Genomic DNA, 7,550 nt, shown 5'->3' with positions numbered 1-7,550 from the left:
TGAGGCAGGGACTTAGGGGATTGAGGGGGGGGGGGTCCCGTGAAAGGCTATAATCAGGTCAGGGCCCCGGGAGGTAGGAGGAGGGGGAGGCCACCAGGCCCTAGGCTCCAGCTCCTACGCTCCCCCCTCCCCCTCCGGGAATGGGGCAGTTGAGGCTGCAGGCACCTTGCGTTCCTACCCGGCGCCCAGTAGGGAAGGATCAGTGCCCCGGGCAAGCATCCTTTGCGCTCCAGCCGTTGCTGCTGCGGCCTTGGCATTGTCAGAGGGGAGGAGCCGGGATCGCCTAGGGGAGCAGGAGGGCGCTCTTGCTCTTGCTCCGAGCCTCTATCCCACAGTTCCGAAATGGAGAAACTGAGTCTCAGAGAAGGAGGGACTTCTTGATTGGGATTCGCGGAGACCCAGGTGGGGAGGAGGGCCTGGATGTTTTAGGACGTGTGGGTTTGGAGGGGACCGGGATACGAATTTCAGTGCCCCCTCCAACTGGAAGGTAGCCTGTGAGGGATGCTTCCAACGGGGTCTGCAGTGCTGCGTACCCCAAAGAGCCCCTCCCACTAGTGTAAAATGGAATCAAATTCGGACACCTCGGACCAGGTGCTGCTACCCGCTGCCACTGCCAGCCGGGCCAAGCTGGGTGGGACTCGCTTTCTCCTCCCCAACCCCCTCCGCAGGGGGCCTCCCTCCCTTTCCAGCAGGTGGCTCTGCGGGGCACCAGCTCAACCTGTTGGACTACAATGGGCGGTGCCAGTGTGGCCCTGGCCCTCACCCGGGCTGACCCGAGATCCCCCCACTGGGGGAGGGACAGAGTCCCGGTCCCTCCCTCCTCTCTCTAGGGCCGTGACTCAGCCTAGGGGCCGGCCGCTGCCGTGCGTCCCAGCCAGGGGCGGAAAGTGTGAGGCGCCCATGAAGGCCCAGGCCAAACCAAATAGCCCCCCACCCCAGACATTATCTCACTGGAGAACTAGGGGGGCTATAGGAAGGAGGGAGTAGCAGCAGGCATGGGGCGCTCCCACTAGGGTAATCCGCTCCGGGTTTTCCTATCGTCCCTGTCCCCCTTGGGTCCCGAGGAGGGTCACTACTCCGGGTTTTCTTCTTGGCCTCGCCGGTCAGATTCCGGTTGGTGAGGGCCCGGAGCCGGTGGGGTCCAGGCCAGGGTTTTTCCCTCCCTTCTCCAGCCATCGCGGTCTTGGTAGCCTGGGGAACCGGCCGTGCCAGGGGCGAGGCGGCAGTGCCAGATGCACAAGTGAAATGGAGAGGGGGCTGCTTCGGGGAGGAGGGTGCATGGCCGAGGGAAAGGAGGGCGGGAGTGTGCCACAGGGAGGGCAGAACTAGGGCCTCCAGAGGCAATAGAAGGGCGGGCGCCTTGCTTGGCACTAGCCCTTAGGTACAGATAAGTAAACGGCGCCCAGTGCCTCTGGCTCGCTCTGTCCTCATCTCTGCGGGTTGTGTCCAACGTCTTGCTGGACTCAGCTTGGATCTTTCAGGACCGAAATGCCATTCCTCCCTTGATACTCGACAGCCCCGGAACCTCCTGATAGTTCCTCAGTGACCCCCCCCCCCCCGTTTCTCCTCTTCTGGTCCACACATCTCCCTTCCTCACTCAGAAGTGGAGGGGGGAACCCCGACTTGAAATTCCCGCCTACCCCCCAACTCCGGGCCCTCAACACACCAAACCACCGAGACAGCTGCGGCTGAGAATTGCTGACTGGGGGCCGCTGCCTCCTACGATACCAGGCTGGGCCCCTGGGGCCTGCCACCACCCCCGCTCCGCCCCCAGGCCCAGACTGGAACTGGGAACCGGAGGGCAGGTGTCGGGCCGGGCCTGCAGGGGCCTCCTGGGGATAGGGGAGCGTCCCAGATACGCATGTTCTAACTTAAATCTTCAGGCGACCAACTAGATCTTAATTTGGGGTGGGGATGGGGAGTAGCAGGAGGTGGGTAAATACCCAGAGAAAGAGGTGTTTGACCAAAGAATGGAAGCCCTGACTGGAAGTTAACCCTCCTAAGGAGGGCTGATACCTGGGACAGCCCAGGGACAGCGAATCTGAGTGACGGCTGGCTGGGCCACGTGCTCCAAAGGGCATCCGCAGAGGAATTAGATGCTTTCAGAGCCTGGAGGAGAGAGTGCTTCAGGCGTGAGGAAAGGCCAGGTTTTGCCTGGGCGGGGTCTTGAGTGAGTGGGTCTGGGGGCCTGTTCTGGAATGTGGGGAGGGGGGCGAGCTGTAAGTGGAGCCTGAGCCTGCACCAGGCGCCCACCTCTTCCCTACTGCCCCCCTTCCCCCTGCTGCCTCCGCTTCCCTCGAAAAACCCGCCGCCCAGGAAACCGCTGGGGGCACTCAGACCGCAGCACCCCCGGAGCCCCTACCCGCGACCGCCCAACCCACCTGAAGGGCCCGTGGCTGCAAGGGTTGCCCCCTCCCGTCGACTCCCCCCACACCTGCGGGCGGCACTATTTATAACTCGGCGCCTATTCCGGGCCTCTGGGCGGGAGCAGGCTGCAGAGCAGCGCTAATCGTCGCCAGGATCTCTGCGCCCCCCAGGGCCGGGGGAGATAAATTTAGCTTCAGGAAACTCGGGGGAACATTTTCCAAAACTCCACGTCCCAGGGAAGGCGAATCAGAACCTCTCTGCTCTCAGCTTCCCTCTGGCCAGCCACCAGGCGGCGCAGGTCCCCCGCTTTCTGGAACCCAGCTAGGAGTTTGGGGTGTGCCTTGAAACTGGGATAGGTAAAGAGTTGAAGGCGAAATATGGAGGAGTACCAAGGGCTGGAGGTCAGAGCTTCCAGAGAATGGCCTGAAAAATGGGTATGCCCTGAGAATCTGGAGTACAAAGCCTCAGCTGGAAGTAATTGAGAAAGGGGCTGCCGACTTCTCCCTTTTGAAGGGGAAATAACTCATATGCAAACGAAATGCAAATAGGGACACAAATAAGAGCCAATACACTTGGAGGTGTGTGCACTCTGGCGCTGGTGGAAGGACTGGAACCCCCCTCCCCCTTCCAGTGGCCTTACTGGGAAAACGTGGGACCCTCCCAAGATCGTTACTATAATATCCAGTTTATGGCATGTGGCTCCCCAGACCACTTTGCTATGACCCCTCTCTTCCACCTGTTTTTCCTACACCACTGAGGGTCTTATATCCTACAAAATCAGCTGGGATTTCTGGTGTCAAGCCGCTCCTCCTCCTCAGGCCGGCGGCCTTGGGGTTGCTTCCAGCTTTGCCTAGTTTCCTATCCCATTTTACCCCGGCCATTCTCCTACCCCTTGTGGCCACTAGACGGCCCAGGGCGCAGAAGGGTAGGTGAGATCTTACCCATCCCTCCCTATTTTGGCACTCTGCTTCCCTTTACCCCGGCCTCCCTACAGCCCTTCTACCTGCCCTGCCCCCCCCCCCCCCCCCCCCCCCCCCCCCCGTCCTCTAGTGAGTTACTGAGAGAGTAGTTTGGACACACTAAATCTCAGCTTACTCTAACAGGAAAGAGAGCATTGCAAGGAAGCTGCTGTATCTCTTCTCCCTTCTAGAGGAGTGGGGTGGTATAGACCAGGGAACCATCTCCTGGCCTGTATGGATTAGGTGAAAATGAGGAAGCTGGGGCTCCCAAGTGAGCTGGGGAGACCAAGAACAAGGGGAGCTTAGGGTTGAGATGGAAGTGGGAAAGCATGGAGTGGGAGCAGAGTGGGGGTAGCAGTCCCCTCAACACTGTTGCTTGCTTGGCCCTGCCTCCCAGGCCACCTAGGCCACCATCCCCAGTGCAGAAGAGGAAGGCAGGCTAATTGAGAGAAGCCCTGAATTTGAGATGAGGAAATCTGGGTTCACTAAATGACTACCCTACTACAGTGTGCTGTGAATATGACTTTGGATGGGTTACTTTACCTCTCTAGGCCTGTTTCCTTCACTGTTAAAATGGGGTAATTACCTTTGTTCTACTTTTTTTTTAAACCCTCACCGGAGGATATATTTATTGATTTTTTTTTTTTATCCTCACCCGAGGATATTTTTCCATTTTTTGTACAGATAGAGTGGGAGGGAGAGAGAGGAAGGGAGAGAGAGAAAGAAACATCGACGTGAAGGGACACATCGAGTGGCTGCCACCCGCACGACCAACCAGGGCCGGGGACAAACTGCAACCGAAGTACGCGCCCCTAGTGGGAACCGAACCCGGGTCTCTCCGGACCGCAGGCCGACGCTCTAACCGCTGAGCCAAACTGGCCAGGGCTATTTATTGATTTTTAGAGTAAGAGAGAGAGAGGAAGGGAAAGAGAAATATTGATGTGAGAGAGAAACATTGATCAGTTGCCTCTCATATGCACCCCAACCAGGAATGGAACCTACAACCCAGGTACATGCCCTCGACTGGAATCGAACCTGCCTCTCATTGGTTCATGGGCTGATGCTCTAACCGCTGAGCCAAACCAGCCAGGGCAGGGCCTGTCTACTTTTGAAGTGGACTTTTGTAAGGCTCAAAGCACTTTGTAGTGTGAAAAGGGCTCTCACAAAATGCAGGTCCATGTTCTTGCCATTCAGGGCTTTCCACATTCAGAGCTCTCTTTTCAGCTCCGACACCCTCCTTGGGCCACTGGAAGTCTCTACTCTCCCTCAGTTCCTCACTACTCTGACTTCTTCCACCTACCACTTCCCCAGTGGTCTTTGCCAGATATCCTCTCCCCTGGCCAATGCCCTTATGCTCAGACTCCAGGATCCACCTCCAGGCACTGCTCAGCTTGGTGGGAGTGAGGCCTAAGAAAGGAAAAGGAGGCAGAAGGCCAGGGAAGGCTGGAGCTGGCATGGAAGGGAACAGGTTATGAGCCCCCGATTCAGGTGGGAAGATAAATTCTGTGTTCACCTCCACTACTAACCACTCTGGTTAGATTCAGGACCTTACCCCTTCTCATTTATGTGCCCTAGGATGAGGGTGGGGATCTGAAGGGATTAGGCGAGAACATGGACCTGTATTTTGTGGATGTCTAAAGAGGCGTGCTGAGCTGCCAGGGATAAGAAATAATCTTGAGCCCTGGCCGGTTTGGCTCAGCAGTTGGAGCGTTGGCCTACAGACCAGAGAGTCCCGGGTTCGGTTTCCACTAGGGGCATGTACCACAAAAAAAAGAAAAGAAAAGAAAAAAGAGTCCTGGCCGGTTTTGCTCAGTGGTTAGAGCGTTGGCCTACAGTCCCGAGAGACCAGGGTTCGTTCCCACTAAGGGCATGTGCCTCAGTTGCAGTTTGTCCCTGGCCTTGGTTGGGTCGTGCAGGTGGCAACCACTTGATGTGTCCCTCTCACATCGATGTTTCTATCTCTATCTCCCACTCTATCTGAACAAAAAAATGGAAAAATGTCCTTGGGTGAGGATAAAAAATAAAAAAAAGAGAAAGAAATAATCTTGTGTTGGAGTACTATGCTGCCACACAAAAAAAGAGTGGGTAGGCTCTAAATGTACAGATGTGGAATCCTGTACAAGGGGGGAAAAAGCAAGGCACAGAACCGTGTATAGTGTAATGTATATTATTATAAAAAAATAAGTGTATGCAAATCCAGCCTCTTTTTATCCCTGCTATTAATGTAAGCCTACTCTGAGCCACCAATATGTCTGGCCCGGATTGTGCCCATTACCTCCTAATAGGTCTCTCCTATGCTAACCTTCCTCCCTTAAGTCTGTTTTCAAAACAGCAGCCCTGGCTGTTTTTGCTCAGTGGTTAGAGCTTCAACCCTCGAGCCAGAGGGTCAAGGATTCGATTCCCGGTCAAGGGCACATACCTGTTCCATCCCTGGTCCCAGTTGGGGTCACACGGGAGGCAACAAATTGATGTGTCTCTCTCACATCAATGCTTTACTCTCTCTCTCATCAATGCTTTACTCTCTCTCTCTCCCTCCCTCCCTCCCTCCCTTCCACTCTATCTAAAAATCAATAGAAAAAAAAAATATCCTCAGGTGAGCATTAATAACAACAACAACAAACAGCAGCCAGTGTGAACCTTTTAAATACAAAATCAGTTCATGCTCAACCCCCTGCAATAACTCCTTATAACATCTCAAGTTTTTACCATGTTTTACTAGGCCCCCCGTGACCTACTTCCACTCGCATCCCCAGTTTAACTTTTTTCCCATAGCACCTATTACCTATCATCTCTATATTTATTTTTTTGTTTATATTTTATTTTGTGTCTACCCACCAGAATGTAAGCTCCACAAATACAGGATCTCTTTTGTTCACTGCTGTATTCAAAGCACCCAGATTGGTATGTATAGATGCTCAATATTTGTTAAGTGAATAAATATGTGATATATGTATAGAGACTATCTCTATCATGCTTTCCAAGAAACTGGTAACCATAGTTACCTCCAGGGAAGAGAGCTGGGGGTGGAGGATAGGTGTAGGAGGGAGCTTTACCTTTTACTATTAGAATCATTTACTCTAGGCATATATTGCCTTTACAAAAATAAAAAATAAGTCCAGAGAAAAAGCAGTTAACTAAGAACAAGGCTGAGGAAGAGCTTGTCCCTATGAGTTGGGGGAGGGCCTCATACACCATCTCCAGGCCAGTTCCCCAGGAGAGAAAGAGGGGGGCAATAATTGGGCTCCAGGAGGGACCAGGGAATGGAGGGTCGAGATCCAGAGATCCAGGGATGCTTAGAACAGGCCCTATGGCTGGCCCTGAGGCTGTAGGGGCTGAGTGGGCAGTCAGTAAGCACAAGCAAGATGATGTAAATGGCTCACAAGTACCTACCACTGGGAGCGATTCAGGGAAAGGAATTGTTGTTGGCTGCCAAGGGGAAGTGAAGGGTCGATTCTGCTCCTTCTTGTGGTTTGTGTCCTGTGATGAGCCTGAGGAACCTGTATGGCCACATAGGTGCTGTTTCTTGCAACTTTGTGACCTGGAGGAACAGGGCCCTTACTTCTTCCATGAGGGGGGGCTAGCATCAGCCCAGGGCTTTCCCCAAGATCCTCAGAGGCAGGAGCTGGCCAGATCCGGTCTTCTATTTGGGTTCCCACCCTAATGCACAGGTCCTCACAGAAGACTCTGCCCAATCTTGACCCCTCCCTACCCACAAGTTGGGTGGAACCTGGCCTTTCCACCCTCCCCACTTAGGCTCCAGTGAGTCAGGAAACCTGGCTTTCAGTTTCAGTTCCATTTAGAACACCCCCCCCCCCCCCCCCATGGTCAACACCCTGGCTCCCAGACCCTTCCAGTGCTTTTTCTTTTTTTTTCAGTGCTGACTTTTTCTGATTCCCTTTTAGACACTGAGAACTTTTAGCCTCAAGCCCTGTTTATTATATATATAGTTCAGTGATTCTCAAACAGAGATATTAGGGGACAACCCATTCCTGGCACTAAGAGGGCATGGTAAGATCAACCATCTGGCTGGTGGGCTCACTGTGCCAGGCTTGGAGGATTGCCAGGTCCTGCTGCAGTCCCGTTGGGGTCCTAGCCAGCAGGCCAAGGTCCTACGCATTAGCAATTCCACAGAGGTAGGGGCTGGGAATGGAGGTCTAGAGATGAGGCAGTTCTGACAGATGGCACCAACTCAAAGCAGGGTCCACACTTCATGCGTTGTTTGTG

Source organism: Molossus molossus, unplaced genomic scaffold (assembly GCF_014108415.1).
Source record: "Molossus molossus isolate mMolMol1 unplaced genomic scaffold, mMolMol1.p scaffold_m16_p_20, whole genome shotgun sequence".
Taxonomy (NCBI): domain Eukaryota; kingdom Metazoa; phylum Chordata; class Mammalia; order Chiroptera; family Molossidae; genus Molossus; species Molossus molossus.
The sequence above is the reverse complement of the archived record's forward strand: the minus strand, read 5'-3'. Positions refer to the sequence as shown.